Here is a 17,126-nt window from a genome sequence, read left to right as displayed (position 1 = left end):
TGTTGGAAAATCTAGATGCTTCGAGAGTAGCCGAAAACCTTGTTGACCCTGTCATATATCAAAGAGAACGTATTGCGATCGCATGGTTCCGCAATCCGCGTAACCAGAGCGGCGTGGCGCGGCGCACGGGTGTATCGGATAACAGATCGGCGTAACAGTTTCGCGTGGCGATCGGCGCGCCCCTGGCGGTCGGCGTCCGATCGACGGCCGGCCGTATCGGCGATGACGCTACGCCTCGCTACGTCACCGCTCGACGGAATGTAGCCCTGACGTCATTCGGTCCATAGAGAAGGATAAACGACGGTGTGTGCTTGTGACGTAACATCGAGCCTAGGAGAGAGAGAAACCCATGCCAGCCATACTGGCGTAGGTAGGGGAAGGAAGAAAAGGGAGCCATTATAGAAGGGGCGCGACTAGGCTGAATCCTCCCCACCGACCGGTCGGCCCACCGAGGAAACAGCTGTCAGCTGCGTGGAGTTGCGGACCCTGTCGTCTCACCCACCAACCCTCCTTTCCCCGTTACACCACGTGTCGGTGTGCGTTCGTGTATGCTTACTTGCCTGTTGGCGCGCGCGCGCGCGTGTCTCTTCTCGTTTCTCCGTCGACACAACTCTACACGCGATATGTACGTGTATTTCACCAGGCTGATGCACGCACACGAGTAAAAGGCGACCAGCCAGCCAGCCACCCACCCCCGATGTTAAAATATTCCGGTGGGCGAGCGAGCGCGGGACGGGAATAGCCCGGGAGAGTTATGGCCGCCTCCGAGACTCAAATAACTCTTTAATCCGCGGGCGCGTGTACGCTCTTCGCGCTCCTTTCTAACGTACGTCCCTCCGATGTTCTTTCTCCCTTTGTGCCGCTTTCTTTTGGCTGATTTTCCTAGTTGGGCGCGACTACCGCGTGGACGTTCACGCCTTTGACTATTTCTAAGAGGTTTTAAACGAAGAAAGTAGTTTGTGAAAAATTCATCGAAACGAAAACATCGTGTGACAGAGCATTTTCTCTCGCTTTCCTTTTCTCTTTTATCGATGCACGCTTCGACTTGGGACTCTCCACTTTCCACTTTCATCCGCTACAAATTGGCTAATTAAACTGCCGATGATATTCTCGCGTTACACTCTGTCTTCTTTACTGCTGTCTTTTATAATATAAGCTTCGCGTTACATCGTGTCTTCATTGCCGTTTTGCACAACGTGGTATGCACCTTTGTTCCTATTTATAATGGGTAATCAGTACGTTCGTTAGTTGTCGACGTTTAAATTGGCCAGAAGTAACGCGAGAGACGCGGCAACAAGTGCTCGAAACGAATTGATCGACGTATTTATGACAAGCCCGGGCAACCATTGCATAAGAGAACGGCGACAAGCGCGTCAAAGAAGCTATCTTCGCGATTGTAATTTCATTCCAGTGTTGCTACGCGGCGTAGCGAAGACGCGCGTGGTATATGTTTATGATAAGCTTGGCAAACCGTAAAATAAATGTACGTTTATTTTGTTAGCCAAAACGCGGCGAGTTAAAAATTTCACGCGGTACGCCCGTATATTCCCAACGAAATTGCTTGATTTATTGCTAAATTACCGAAACGTGCTTACCGCGGAAATATTCTAACTAGTTCTCGAATAACATCGTTCGTTAGACAAATTTCAAAATAGTGTACAAAAACACGTGTCAACGATATTGTAGTTAAAATAAACATAAACAAACGCATACCAATGTTACGACCTCTTATTATACATACTTTTTTAAGTAAACCTCCATCGATGTCATAGAAACGGTGCTTCAATTAAAACGAAATGCAAATGCAAAAAGTGCAAAATGAAATGAAAATCCAGAAAAGACGATAGAAAAAATTTTCCACGTAGCGTGGAGGGAGAGAAAGAGGCGCGTTGGTCAGTTCCAATAAAGAGACATCAATAAACCGAAAAAGGAATACGACGGGACGGTCTCGATCTCGATCGGCGATCTCGATCGGCCGAGCAACGATACCGATTGAGTCGCGCGACACGAAGGTACACAGTTCGCGGGCCGTCGATCCCGTCACACGAATTTGTCGCGGATTAAAAAATTCCCCAGAATCCGGTCGTATTGATGCAACGTGGCCGACGGCGGTAATTAAATGCAACTTCGTCGTCGCTTTTTTTTTTTTTTGCTTGTTTCGCATGGAAATCGGTGCATCCCACGTTATTCTGTCCTTTTGTGTATGTGTACGTGTCCTGAGGAAGGAGGGCGCGCTCGCGCGCGGCCACGGGCGTGTCAGTGTGCACGCAAATTAAATATCTGAGGTGGTTCGCGTGTAAGAATACACACGTTCGCCAGGGCGCCAGAAAGATATATCGTTCCACCAATTTGTTCTTCGTGAGGAAATCCATTATTAGGCGAAGCACGAACTTTTGCGACTAATTGCGAGCGTTGTGTGCACGCGGGCAACGCCGCCGCCGCCGCCGCCACGGTGAAACTTCTGGAACACGAGCGCCGCGCGTGTACAAACCGCTCGGCTATGCGTAGACACAAAAATAATGTGTGTTCATTGCGACATTAACGATTCGTTCGCCGATAAGTGGCTAGCAATACGCCGTTTAAGGACACTTTACGATCTTTATTCGTAGCTCGATAAGCGAACTCTTACTTTCACGTGCTCCGTTTTACGCCGTTTCGCGCGTTCTCGTGACCTCTCCCTGTTCTCGATAAGCGTCTTACGCTTCGAAGGATCTTAGCTGTACCTTTTTAAAGGCCTGCGGAAATCGCAAATGTAATAAAGGAGCCGCGGTGCCGATCCGTGACCGAGGAAACACGAACGATGGTCGTTCTTGATAACAACGAATTGCTAATGCGGTGAAACTTCGGTAATTCGAATTTTAAGCAGAGAGTTAAAATTGTCGCGGTTCAAGGAAATCCAGCTCTTCGAGTTCCATTAATTATTTAAAAAGAAGCGAAGCGTAACATATATCTAGTTCCCTAACCCTTTTCAAGTTTTAGAGGCAGCGGTAATCAAATTGTTATTCATAGAAGCAAACTGCAATTTGTAGAGGTTAGGTTTCCTTCTGAATTTGTATTATACAGATAAAATAAAATATCTAGATATGTTGCAAATAATTCGCGACGAAGTAGGTTTATATTTCAGTTTGTTGCGATTTTCAAAGTCGTAAGGTTCGAATTACCGAGTCTCGAATTTCTACAGCAATAAGATAATATGATCCTTCTTTCGCGTTTAATGATCGAATTAAATGATGCGGCAAATTTCGAAGGTCTTCGGAGATAAGAATCGTGGAACAAAAATCAGCGACAGTTTTTAACTGGTGGAATAAAAGAGAAGTAGTCCCAACGAAGCTTAGATGCCGAGGAGGAAGTCGACATTATTGTCCTTAGGTAAACACGTAAAAACTGGCAAAAGACTCGCAGCAGTAAAAAAGGGACACTCGTCGATCGTAGCTGGAACAAGGACGAGGATAGCCCCTCTCAATGGCAATGGTAGATAAGCGAAGCCTAAAAAGGGCCAGCTTCGAAATCGTCTCGGTAACTATGGAAGGTCAAACGACAACGAAAAGTCAGGAGGAACAACCGCAGCACGCTGTAAAGCCATAAATCTACGCTTTGGCGTTTTTATACGGCTGAAAAAACCTGGAAAAAGAAGACCCTGTAAAAAAAGAAGAATGTCCAATCGAACAAACCGTGTTGGAAGTCGTAAAACTCGTTACAAAGTCATCGTACTTCTCCATTGACGAAGCAAGTCCTACGTGATTTTACGGCTGATTCGTGATAGATGGAAAACCCAAAAGCCCGTACAAAATTCCTTGTTTCTAGCGACACTCGAGATAAATAAAACGGAATTTGATTGAAAGAGCATTGTCAAATTCTATTTAATTAGTTGCCAAATGGGACATATCTCTACTGCTGTACGAAATAGAGACAAGTGAAACACGGTTGAAACAACATCGTCAAATATTATTTAACCGATCGCTCAATCAAATACATACAATTCTACCGAATGAAGGATAAAAAAAACCTGATTATAAAATCGTTGTAAAACGTTATGTTACTAAATAAAATAGAAAAATTTAGTCGCAAAGCAGTTTATTAGAAACAAAGGAGTTAAATAGAAGGATCATCGCTTCGTACGTGGAATTGAAAGGGGCGAGCAGCAATTGACGCTCGGGGGCGTCAACCTGCACTAAATAAATCACGCTGATCGACCCGGTGATCGGTAATCAGAGGAATAAACCAGCCAGCCGTACGATAAGATAGACTCGGTCGGTCCAATCCGGCGGGATAATTATTTTGCTGCATCGGTCAGGTAAACTTATCGCGCGATGCTAGATAATCAAATCTCCGGAGCACATTTTCGTGCAACGTTTGAAAGGAGAAGGTAGTGGTGGGCCTGGTCGGTCCAAGGTCGGGTCGAGCAGCCCCTGCACTCATAAGCGAATGAGGACAACAGTCGGTCATCGTAGCGGCCGTAAATCAAGCGTTGGCGTTTTTCGGCTGTGCTAGCGCAGTCAAAAAAGAAAAAAAGATCGAGAAAAAAAGGGAGGCGTCGGGGCAAAAACTCCGCTCTGTCCGGCTTGTTATAAGCGGTCCTCCGCTCGGTTAGCCAGCCGGATGGCGAGGCAAGCCTCGAGCGTGGGGTGAGGTGGGTCTTAAAACGAGAGAGTCCGACGCGACGGATACAACGAACAGGGTGAAGAGAGACAACGCCGAGAGAGAAGAAGAAGAAGAAGAAGAAGAAGAAGAAGAAGAAGAGAACTTTAGCAGGAACAATGCCTAAAGTCACGGGGAAGAATGCGGTCCGTCGGGCTACACGAGGATACACGGAGGAACTTCGTGGGTGCCCATTGGTCGCCCATCGATACTCTTCCCAACGGGAAGACACACGCGCTCTCTTCCCGACCGGCGACAAATACATCGGAGAATTTACTGCTTCGCCGGTCGTTACGTCATTTGGCCTCTTTCAAGTGAACCGCGCGGCCGCGTTGCTCTCGCGACTCTTTGTCGTCGATCTGCTGGGCGAGAAGTCGACGCCAATGACGTAAATGACGCCATGTTGCTTCGACGGTTATCGCTTTTTTAATCGCCGAACCACGTGGATAAAAAGAAGATGCGAATCTGCGTGTCTGATTCTATTTCTTCGCGTGCTGCAATATCGACGATCGAGATGCAACGTAACTCGAAGAAAAAAATTGCAGGAAGATTGTCAGCGTTAGAAAAATAAAAAAGCTGGTACTGTCGAGGTATAGTACGGCGGAAGAGTAGCAAATTACAAGCGCGTGTATGGAGCGACGCGTTTCGTCGTTTCTCGCGTGTTGCCCGATCGTTCTCCAGATGATCGTGCATCGATAAACGACGATTGTGCAATTGCTACCCATTGTACTCATTTCAGAAGCGGCGCTGCTATGAATACAATAGTAAACGTTTCAAGAACAAGACGTAAACGGCGTGGACACACGATGCACAACGTGTATCACGGCAGCCAACCGGGAGGGGTTTGCTGAAATTTTTATACGATAAAGCACCTAGCGAATCGTCGACATCCTCTAGTATGGCTGTATTTAGTCGTAATTGCAGATTATCTACCCTGTAATTGCCGCCTCTTTGCGAGCTCGTGTCTAATCGAGCATCGCGCGCTCAATTTGCGAGAACATTAACACGAGCGATCGGTCGATGAAGACGCGAATGATCGAACCAACGAGATTCTATACAGACGCTCCGGGGTCTTCTGTAATTTTTGTCCGTTGCAACGCGTCGTTAGGCAACTCGTCTCTCGATCATTAAATCCCGGATAGCCCTTCATTTAACGAATTACGCGAATTATAATACCGTTGTAACGTCGATCAAGTCGACCATGGATGGCAGCGTGACTTCTTTACCCGAGCTACACTGCACACGCCAACCAAGACAGAGAATTACCGTGCTAACGCTAATGTCACCCTCGCGGTGAGATAAGAAGCTCGAGGCGATTTCACCCTCTTCGTCCCTCCGATACTTTCTTATCCCGCGCCAGGATCCTTCGCTTGAATTATGAGGGCGATTTTTATTATTCGCCCGCGCCTCTTCCTCCCGTTTCTTACTGTCAGCCAACCCTCTTTTTTCTATCTGCCAGCGCTCATAGGCGCCGACTCATGGAAACTTTCTTCTCGGAAAACGAGGGTAATGGAGTTCAACATGAAGCCGAAGCTAGATAGAGAATAAAAGAGGAAAGGAGACATGGAACGGTAAAGTAGGAACAAATTGATACGGAGAATTGAGTTTCGAACGGCGTAATTTCGGGTCGCCTAAGGAACAAGCACGATACGTAATTCAGCGATCCAGGTAAAACGATTGGCAAACGGGAATCGAGAATAGTTCCTCATGCCATTGGTAATTACAAGAGGAAGTAGACGAAGCTGTCGAAAGTAATTTAATCCGCAATCGCTGCTTTCACAAAAGTTTTGTACAAAATTCGGTATGGTTAAATGGTGTCCGATTTGAAACAGGTTACGAATGATTTCTTCGTTACGTTTGGTCCGTTTCTATGCGGCAAGGTAATCGCGCTCGATGTTGAAAAAATTGCCGAGCAATTAAGTGGAGACCTCGTCGAGCGCGGATGATAAAGCGAAATGGGATAGTCGGTAATCGGCAATGGGCCGAAAGACTGTCGAGCCACCCCGTAAACAACGTTACAGTAATGTACTCCCGCGGTGTTCACCCCGTCGTCGTGCCATCTCTCTTCGGCCGTTCACTACACAGCAACTATAATAGCGGCGTTACACCATGTAACCAGTGCAACTCTTACTCGCGTTCGAGCGTGCACGCTCGCACACCTATGTACGTGTAGAAATAATACACGGGTTTCTAACGCGGTTGTATAAAGTGCAGAAGAGTGGGGAAATGATGGTATGTTGGTGCACTTGTATGTGTACGTATCATGGGGGTGGGGGGCGGGAGAGGAGAGACAGAAAGAGAGAGAGATAGGAATAGGTAGAAAGGGATGAAGCACACGCAGAGAGTTATGATGCCGCACAATTAGCAGTTCGTGTGAGAGAGATCGATCGCTGCCGAGAACATACATCAACGGTGTAAACGCAGGACACGTATCGCGTTTATATACGCGGAAACGCGACTGTTCGTACCTCCGCGTATATAGTACGTGTGCTCCACCACCGTCGGTGTGATGAAACTTTCGAACTACCCGAAAATTTGTGCACTGTGTATCACTGTTTTTCTAGTTCTGTCGGATATGCGTTTCCAAAGATTAGAAGTTCATGGTATCATAGACGCAACGGTTAATATGTCTTTTTAATAATAACTATCTTTATATCTAATAATATAGATTAATATAGATATTATATATATATAGATATATAAATTAATATAGTATTACATATATATAGATATATAAATTAATATAGTATTATATATATAGATATATAGATTAATATAGTACTATATATATATATAGACATATAGATTAATATAGTATTAGATATATATAGATTAATATAGTATTACATATATATAGATATATAAATTAATATAGTATTATATATATAGATATATAGATTAATATAGTACTATATATATAGAGTAATATAGATATTATATATATATATAGATATATAGATTAATATAGATATCATACATATATATAGATATATAGATTAATACAGATATTATATATATATACATATATATAATAATATGGAATAATATAGACTATCTAATAATCTTTTTAATAATAATTTTGCATATTAGTTCGAATCTTAATGTGGCTTGAAAGATATTTGGCAAGAGGAGAAACATTTTTATGTATATTTCTTATATTAAATATTATATTAAATTACAAGTAACCTACCCTTTAAATGTTATATTAAATGTTACTATATAAAATATAGTATGTTACTATATATTAAATGTTACTATATTTTATATAATAACATTTTATCAATTATTTCATCCTGTGTTCTTTGCGACATTTTCATATTGTGTATCTTCCTTTGCACTCCGAATTTTATTTCGTTTAGTGTTTCGTTAAGTGTTTTATTTGAAATTTACTCTAACTACAAAATAAGACAATTTAAATAAATAAAGGAAGAAAGAAATTCATTTAAATATGAATTTTATTCGCACTATTGTTGTATTTCGTAATTTTTAAGTGTATGATATATCTTGATATAGCTTTTCTTTCGCACGTTTCACGAAAAAAGGTGGGACTCCACCCGAGATAAAAATTGACGTCGAATTACACTCAATATAGGAGTGCAAAGGGTTAAATGTAAGAAGAACGTTAAAGAATATTCGTAAGTTTTCATTTAGAATATTAACAGTCCTTTCGTTGGTTAAAACGAAAGCAGCGGTATCGTATAAGCATTATTTATAGATAATACAATATATATTAAATTCTACATAAACAATATGAATATGTAACAGCACAGAAATCAACGGAAGATTTTAATATAAAGAAACGCACAGTGTTATATATGTTGGTTTGTTTCGCTAGGCTTGAAGGTAAACAAACTCCGAGCAAAACATCGTCGCAGTTACTTGTAATCGTACACCGGAGATATGTTTACAGTTTTTGTACTGGCACCGACCGGTACGAATAGACGAATGTGCTCTCTACGACGATTGTAACGAGTTTATATACTCGACTAGCGAACGTAGAGTGGAACGTATCGAACGAGCGACGATTACGACCGGCATATACTATTTCCGTACAGGTATTTAAAATAATTTTAATATACACTGACCGTTACGATTTTATCATTCGTCTGTTTAATAAACCAACGCGTACAATAATTCATCTGAAATATTTCTGTATTAACTTTAATATTCGATATTTTACTATGCGAATTGTTTCAAACGTAACAAAATTCTAACTTTGAAATTACACGGACGAAGAACCTTATTCATTGGGCGTCGGTCGAGAGAGGTTAGCTGATGTTTTGTCAATGAAGGTAAATTAAACGATCGCAAAATTCCCGTGTCGTTAACACTATGAGAATCGCGGAGTGGGAAGGGTAGGTTGCTTGTAAATGCGTCGATCCGTCATGTTATCGTTACTTCCGTTTACGCTTCATTAATTTTAATTAATTTCTATAGCCGTTCGTTCGGCGACCGTCGATGATTCATTTCGACCGGGCTATTATCCCGTGTTTTTAACGGATCTGTCGTAAATGAACTTTCGCGAATTTGCGCGGCGAATTAAAGCGGGGGGATGCGTGCCCTGCGTGTCGAAAAACCCCATTTACATTTGGTGGACCGCGTAATTTATCGACGAGAGTAAAGATTACATAAACCGGTTGAAAAATAATATTTAGTCGAGGTGCATGAATTTTTGGTAATTTCGCCGGAGAAAAATAAATTATTATTAATGCATTATTAAAGAATATCAATGTAAAGATAGAAAGTACAAAAGAAAATTTCCGTAATTTCTACTGTGGTTGTATATTCCAAGATCAAATACTCGGCGTCACAGAAAACCATAATAAATCAAAAAATCATAAATCTATATTTACTTTTAATAATGCTTACTTTATTACTTTTCAAATTTACTTTTAATAATTTTATTTTACTTTTAAAAGGCCACGAAGATCTTTACTTCGCACAACTTTCTTCTTTCAAATAAACAACAAAGAAGACAAAGCCAATGAATTATTAAATTTCAAATCAACGTCGATTACCTGTTTCCGATGCGTCCCATTGTGTGAATTAACGCAGCGATCGTGTCCTATGCAGCATCACCACATGGAAGAAGATTTCACGGGTATGTTGGTCACTCTTCACACGCGGTAAAAAATAAACTATCGCATATTCTACGGCCGAACGAACTGTGCGCGCGTTTTGGTAATAGATAACACTGCGACCGTTACCCTTTCTCTCTCCCTCTCCCTCTCCCTCTCCCTCTCTCTTTTTCTCTCTGTGGTGCACGGCAGTATTTCTCAAGGGCGCGTGCCACCGGGCTAAGTTACGAGGCGTTTATGAGCCATAAGCGATTCCACGGGGTAGATAGAGTTACTTAGACGAGTTATTTCACTACTTTCGTGTGGATGGCGCGAGTAGGACGGGCTAAGTTGACGCGTCTTACGGCAGCCCAGCTCGGCCGGATCAGAAGGACCGCCTGCGACTGCCTGATTTACTATGGTGGACCCAACGTGCCATGGACCCGCTCTACCCCGACTGCTATGATGGGATTTTCTGACGGGGGTAAAAGGGGGACTGGTTAGAATAGAAGGGTAGGGGTTGTCGGGGTGGGGCTTACGAAATTGTCCCGGAACCGAGATCGAAGCTTGTGTGTTTTACGTGTCACCACGAGCCAACTCTTCTACCAGATATCTACGTAACTTTTATTTTCTTCTATTTTCGTTTATGTTTATTTTTGTCCGTACACGACGTTTCCGTCACCCTAAAGGTACTCGGGTATATTTTACTGTATAGAGTACGTAAACTTTAGCTACGAAAGTTTAGATTTAAGACAAGAACACCGTGAGCGACATTTATTTTAAATAGATGTACGTTCCTTAGAATTCCACTTACTATTTTCAAAATTATTCTTGAGAGATTATTTCAAATCGAAAGAATTATTTTGACAGACGAATGTGTAAAACCTTCATCGAGTAATAGGTTCGTAATGACGGGAACGCGAATCCTTCGCCCATATTTCCCTCGCATAGTTACACGTTGGCCGTGCGCTTTCATTCTTACTTAGCGGCGACGAAAAAAAACCAGAAGCGCGACATTCCTGCATTACGTTATCCGACGCATCGAGTTGCCTTTTTTTCCTTCGCTCGCCGCTTACCTAGAACCGTTTGCCCTCGTCTAGAACGCCGGATTCGGGCCCCACGAACGGCTCATTAAAACTGTTCCTTTTCCAAGAAAACTTTTTTTTCATTTTTATCAGATGTTCAAATAGAAGGATCGGTAGATGGAAGAGTTCTGTTAAGCATCTGATAATTAAGTGTCCAACAAAAATCAATTTTATTTTTAATTTTCACAACATACTTTTTCTTACGACCACTCGTGGAGAGACGCGGTCGCGACGAAAACACGTCAGTTCGATGAATTTAACGCCGTATTAACACGTTAATATAGCTTGTATATTTAACAATAAATTGTATAATAATAATGGCGTCACAAATTATTTAGCGACGAACACAATTAACGCGTTACAGAAATTCGACCCGATTTTACGATATCTCTCGATGAATTCGTTAGACTAAGCGATTTTAATTTTATTCGTCAGAACTTCTCGATGCATACCGTCCGAATCTTCAAATGACACTGATCGCCCTTAGATCAATTCTTTCTGGGAAACGACCCCCACTACGCTCGGTCACGCCACCGTTCGCGCCTATGATCACGTATGCCACCTTTTTTGTGTGCATGAAATAACGAACCGAAATCGACGTTTCTGGAACTCGCTGCTTGGTGACATCTATGCGCTTGTCGATACATTGTATATTTTTCGTCGGGCAGATAAGACGATCCGTCTGCGACGCTGTAGGACCGCGAGCGACGGTTAGAAATACTAAGCCTCGTGGCGTAACACATTTCGTTATTGAGATATGTATAATTCTATGTGCTAGACTAGGTTAGCTGCATAGTAGCGATACTTGTATGTGAATATCAGTGTGTGCAAGTATGTGTGTGCGCGGCGTTCAGTAAACAGTGTGTTATGGAAGAAGGTGAGACGCGTGCAAGCTTGTATCGACGAATATTTTTGAAATCGTTTATCAAATAAGTATACAACTATTCTAATATAAATTCTAAATGTAAATTTAACGTTTCTATACCATTATTTCGGCAATTAAGATCGAAAATTTTCAACATTCTTATAAATTTCATTCGTATGATATTAAAGAAGAGGTAGATCTGTAACGGAGAGAAGGCGAATCTTTATCATTTATATTATCATATAAAAAAGACTGAACAGAAATTTAATCACGAAGCTCAGGCCATTTCATAATATCAGCTCGGGCAAAAATTTCAATAACTTTCGCACGCGGAAGTAATTGACGCGGAAGCACCCTCCGCCGCCTTTAATTTCAATTTGTAATTCCATCGTTGGCTACCGAATTACGTGAATTCTTCGAGTCAATATCATGGCCATGGCCGCTAGGGGTGAGCGCGTATTAGAATATTTAATGAGCCGAAATTTATCGTCTTGCCGGAGCACCTAGTACTTTTCACTATTTCCCAAAGTATTAGGGCGGAGTTTGGGCCTAGAACGGTACGCCTCGCAACCCTCCTCTAAATAGATTATGGTTGCTGCCTGCCACTATGGAATCCGACGACAATAGCCCCCAGGGTGCAACCCTACGAAACCTCGTAAGCATGCGAGCACAACGTAATTTTCCTTTTTTTTCCTATTCGTCCGCACGCACAGTCTTTTCACGGGCCGATGGATTCCTTTGCTTAAATTAATAGCATTTATATGCCAACGGTCCATTTTCTAACGTCCCGACGCCTCTATTCCGACGCTGGCATATGCGCTAGCACGATATTCACAAAGGGTTAACTTTTAATTGTTCGGGGGGCTCGATTTCTCGCAATAATTTAAACGTTATTATATGTATATAATGGAAATTCAATGGATGGAAAATTTCAAGGGTAAACAGAGAAGAAGCCACTCGACGATCTTTTCGTTCCAACGAATTTCAGTTTAGTCGAATAGAAATTTGAAAATGATTTATTTTCCAATTTATGTTCAACGATGTTGTCGATGTACTCGACCAGCGTTTGATTTTCAACACGGACACGCTTATCGTGGACAAAGCGCACTCGACGTCGAGACAGTTCGAACGATAAGAAGGAAACTCGGAGCCGGCGAGGTTAATTATTATTCAACTAAGTAAGATCGCGATAAGAAGGAAGTGACTAGCCCTAGCCGGTTTCGAGCATCGGCATGCGAATTAAGCAATCATAGACAGCGCGGTGAACGCGCCATTCGTCACTCACTGTCAACCGAAGTTTCGTCGTGAGCAGCATCGTTTCCCAGTTCTCTTAGAATTTTATGTAAAACGTTGTGGCCATGTAGCGGTTGCATAATTGCGATTTAGCACGCGCTGACTCGCAACGGAATTGCGATTTTTTATTCTCATCGTCATAGGTTGATTAAGTTGGAAAAAAAGATTTAATTAACTCGTTAATATCAAAGGCAGCCGAATTAAACTTTCGACCGGTTATCTTTTAACGGTCGAGGCGGCTGCTCTTCTCGTGTCCGGCTTAAGATGGAGAACGAATCTCTTTTCGATTGCTCGCGTGTCGAGAGATGCAAAATCCACGATGCTGAATATGCTTCCCACAGTTAAATCGCTCCCTAAATCCCGTAATTTTCGAATTGGTATTATCGGATCGATAGAAGCCCGTTACGAGCAACCGGTCATCAACTGCGATAGAAGCGAACGGGATGAAGATGTTGAGTCCGGTTCTCTTCACGCTTCTCACGACCGTTTCGCTTTCTTAAAAAAGCTCTGCAGGCATCAGGTTTTAGATTACTTTGCTAGGTAATTTTATTGCGACTAATTTTTTCATCCTTCCTTGGGATATCTCGCATCGTTAATTGCAAGGATGTCCTTTGATTTCGTTTGCGCGCGATTAGAAAGGAATAAAATCTAAAACGAGGAATATTTAGTTATGTCCACTTGCAACAGGAATTCTAGAAAATTAGAACGAGGAAGAAATAGATGTACGTTGAAACATGTTCGAAAAATTCCAAGTACGCGCTCCTAGAGAATGTCAATTATCGTTTCTGACAAGAATCCAAGAGAATCGGTATAAAGTAGAAAAACAGCGATGCTGCGAATTGTTCGCAAAATACCAACTATTGGATTGGCAACTATGCGATTGCGGATTTTGTCATTAAGTGGTAAATTCCAGTCCAATGGTTCAATTATCTTTACCTCTTTATCTCTCTAGTTACAATTATCCGTTTTTAGAACGATAGGAAAAAACAATGATGAAAACAAGTTGCAAAAACAAATGGAAGATGTTGTCGATTTGAAAAATACGGCGTGTATTGAAAATCGTGGGCGATTTCAGTGCAAAAGTCGAAAATGTACTGTCATTACCATCTAATGACAAAAGCTGCAATCACATTGTTGCTAGCCCAATAGCACAATTATTTCTTCAACGCCCTCTTTATCTGTCTCGTTACAATTATCCGTTTTTAGAGTAATAGAAGAAAACAATTATGAAAACAAGTTGCAAGAGCAAATGTATCGAAAATCGTGGCGGAAATTAAACGGTGACGATTTTAATGCGAAAGTGGAAAATGTATTGTATTGTCATTACCATCTAATGACGAAAGCTGCAATCACATTGTTGCTAGCCCAATAGCACAATTATTTCTCCAACGCCCTCTTTATCTGTCTCGTTACAATTATCCGTTTTTAGAGTAACAGAAAAAAATAATTATGAAAACAAGTTGCAAGAGCAAATGGAAGATTTTGTTGATTAGAAAACTACAGTGTGTATAGAAAATCGTGGGCGATTTCAGTGTAAAAGTCGAAAATGTATTGTACTGTCATTACCATCTAATGACGAAAGCTGCAATCACATTGTTGCTAGCCCAATAGCACAATTATTTCTTCAACGCCCCCATTATCCGTCTCGTTACAATCACCCGCTTTTAGAGTAATAGAAAAAAATAATTATGAAAACAAGTTGCAAGAGCAAATGGAAGATTTTGTTGATTAGAAAACTACAGTGTGTATAGAAAATCGTGGGCGATTTCAGTGCGAAAGTGGAAAATGTATTTTCATTACCATCTAATGACGAAAGCTGCAATCACATTGTTGCTAGCCCAATAGCACAATTATTTCTCCAACGCCCTCTTTATCTGTCTCGTTACAATTATCCGTTTTTAGATTAATAGGAAAAAACAATTATGAAAGTTACAAGAGCAAATTCTTTACGTATCGTTTATGAGAGCGTTTACATATCGATTAATTCATCAAACTTGTATAATTTCATTATTTAATCAGTTAATTGTTTAATTGTTTACCGTTCGGTTTGAAGCTGTCGATTTGAAAACTACAGCGTGTATCGAAAATCGTGGGCGATTTCTCGTGTAAAAATCGAAAATGTATTGCATTGGGTTGGCAACTAAGTGATTGCAGCTTTTGTCATTAAGTGTCAATGACAAAACAATTATGAAAACGAGTTACAAAAGCAAATGTATTAAAAATCGCGATAGAAATTATAGGGTGACGATTTCAGTACAAAAATGGAAAATGTATTGTATTGTCATTACCATTTAATGAAAAAAGCTGCAATCACTTAGTTGCTAACTCAGTACAACCTTCTGCAAAGAGAATCTTTCTCTCAAGTAGCATAGAGATCAGATCTCGTAGCGAACAAGTCCGATTACACGGTGGCAGCGCGAGCCGCGGTATCGCTGTCGAAGTAACTGGCCGGCGCAATTAGTCGGATGCATCAATCTGAATTCGCGGCGAGCTTTGCCTCGATGGTTGATTGGCCCAGCTAGAATTACACCGCGACAACCACGGTCTCGGTTGCCGAGATGTAATGTTGTCTCGGCTAACGACGAGAAACCAGTATATTAACTACTCCGTATTGCGAGTTCTGTCAGACTGGGTCGACTCTGTGTACACATGGCATGGTGTAGAGAAGAGAGGCTGGAGGACGATCGTACACACCTGTCGAGGGACGAAGATGGGAAGAGCCAAACAGAAGGGGGTTGATATCGTACCTGGTGCGCGGTAACACGGTGGCGGTGCATTACGTAACAGTAAACTCCGTATTCAGGATTAGGCGAGCACGTGTAGAACGTTAACGCGCGTTCTGGGGCTGCTCGGTTGTATCCTGGCGCGCTGTTACGACCGACACCCCTCTATCGCTTGACAGGCTGAGAGAAGCGCGGCAGGCAGGCAGGGAGGGATGGATACGATGGCAGAGGGATGACAAACGACATCACCGGTTGGCACGGCGTTACGATGCCGAGATCCATAACTGTCATCGCTTCTAAACTGGATCTCTGCGAGAATTCAGATTGCCCGAACGTACCTCGCCGACAGGTTGCGAAAATCGCGAAACGTGTTGAGTGATTGAAACGTACGCGTCGCGATACAACCGGTGATCTATTGACCGGTGATAACGAGATGGACGCGGTGGAAAGACTTGGAGCTACGAAATGACGGATCCCCCAGCCGCTACAATCGCGAGCCTCGCGTCTTCCTCAGCGGTTCGTTTAAAATACGATCGCTGTTAACGAACACTCGATAAACCGACGTTGCTGATTCTCCTATCGAGATATAGCCGTGACCTTGGAAAACAGATAATTCTGATCCGTTGGTAACTTTAATACGACACGAATATCGCAGTATCGTGGACAACTGACCTAAGGAATATCCTAAGAAGCCTAAGTCCCGACAGGCCCATCGTTCGCTCCTTCGGTCGAATAGCGACCATGGCCGTTTGACTGTTCATTCATGGCTGTGAGAAAAGACGAAGGGATGCTCGAGGGAGGAAGACGAATTAACAGGGAGTCGTGAGTTTGAGAAGTCGTCAGCGTTGTCGAGGAGGATGCTCCGCGTCAAAGAGAGTACAGATACAACGAATACAAAAATCCTACGATATTTATCGAACACCGACACGAAGGGAAGGACAGTTCTCATGTAATAACACGTTCCAGAAGAACACCATGTTGCGCAAACTCGTATTACAGTATCGTATATATCGAGACCGAGGATTACCAAGAATAGTAAAGAAAATTAGATTGCAAAAATGAATAGCGTTACAGCGATGAGTAAATTTGTTAGAGCGATTACAACGAAGACAATGTTAGGTGAAAGGAACGAACGATGAGATACCGTTGGGGTGACGAATCGTTTTTTCAATTACACCGTGTTAATTAAATTTGAGCGCCGCGACCAGGAAGCTCCGCCGTGATACGACACTATTATTCTTAGTAAGTTGGTGGCAAGAAGCGGTCGCGCGCGCCGGGGCAAAAAGTTCAGCACACTTTCGTTGGTATCGCAAGAAGGGGAAACAGGTAAGAAGAACAGGTTGGCATAGAGGGTAATGGAACACGACTTCTCGTGCGCTCTCGCGAAAGAGGGAGAAGGCAGGCGAAGCAAGTGCGACCACAAGGCCGCAACCGCAGTGTGGGAAGTGAAACGAGCCGAGTGGCG

At 42.5% G+C, this 17,126-nt stretch overlaps 2 protein-coding genes and 1 long non-coding RNA gene across 4 annotated transcripts in view; 1 reads left to right on the top strand and 2 right to left on the bottom strand.

Moving 5' to 3' along the window:
* The window catches only part of LOC139996838 (uncharacterized), a 396,216-nt gene extending 386,027 nt beyond the window's left edge, over positions 1-10,189 (top strand). The window contains exons 2-3 of the long non-coding RNA XR_011802394.1: positions 8,482-8,693; positions 9,558-10,189. This is a non-coding gene — a long non-coding RNA (uncharacterized lncRNA). The remainder of the gene's footprint in view (positions 1-8,481; positions 8,694-9,557) is intronic.
* The window catches only part of Ubx (ultrabithorax), a 468,862-nt gene that overhangs the window by 220,407 nt on the left and 231,329 nt on the right, over positions 1-17,126 (bottom strand). The window lies entirely within an intron of this gene.
* The window catches only part of Antp (homeotic protein antennapedia), a 327,690-nt gene that overhangs the window by 118,202 nt on the left and 192,362 nt on the right, over positions 1-17,126 (bottom strand). The gene's annotated exons all lie outside the window — the stretch shown is intronic.

Source organism: Bombus fervidus, chromosome 19 (assembly GCF_041682495.2).
Source record: "Bombus fervidus isolate BK054 chromosome 19, iyBomFerv1, whole genome shotgun sequence".
Classification (NCBI taxonomy): domain Eukaryota; kingdom Metazoa; phylum Arthropoda; class Insecta; order Hymenoptera; family Apidae; genus Bombus; species Bombus fervidus.
Note: the sequence above shows the minus strand (reverse complement) of the source record. Positions and strands in the feature narration are given on the sequence as shown.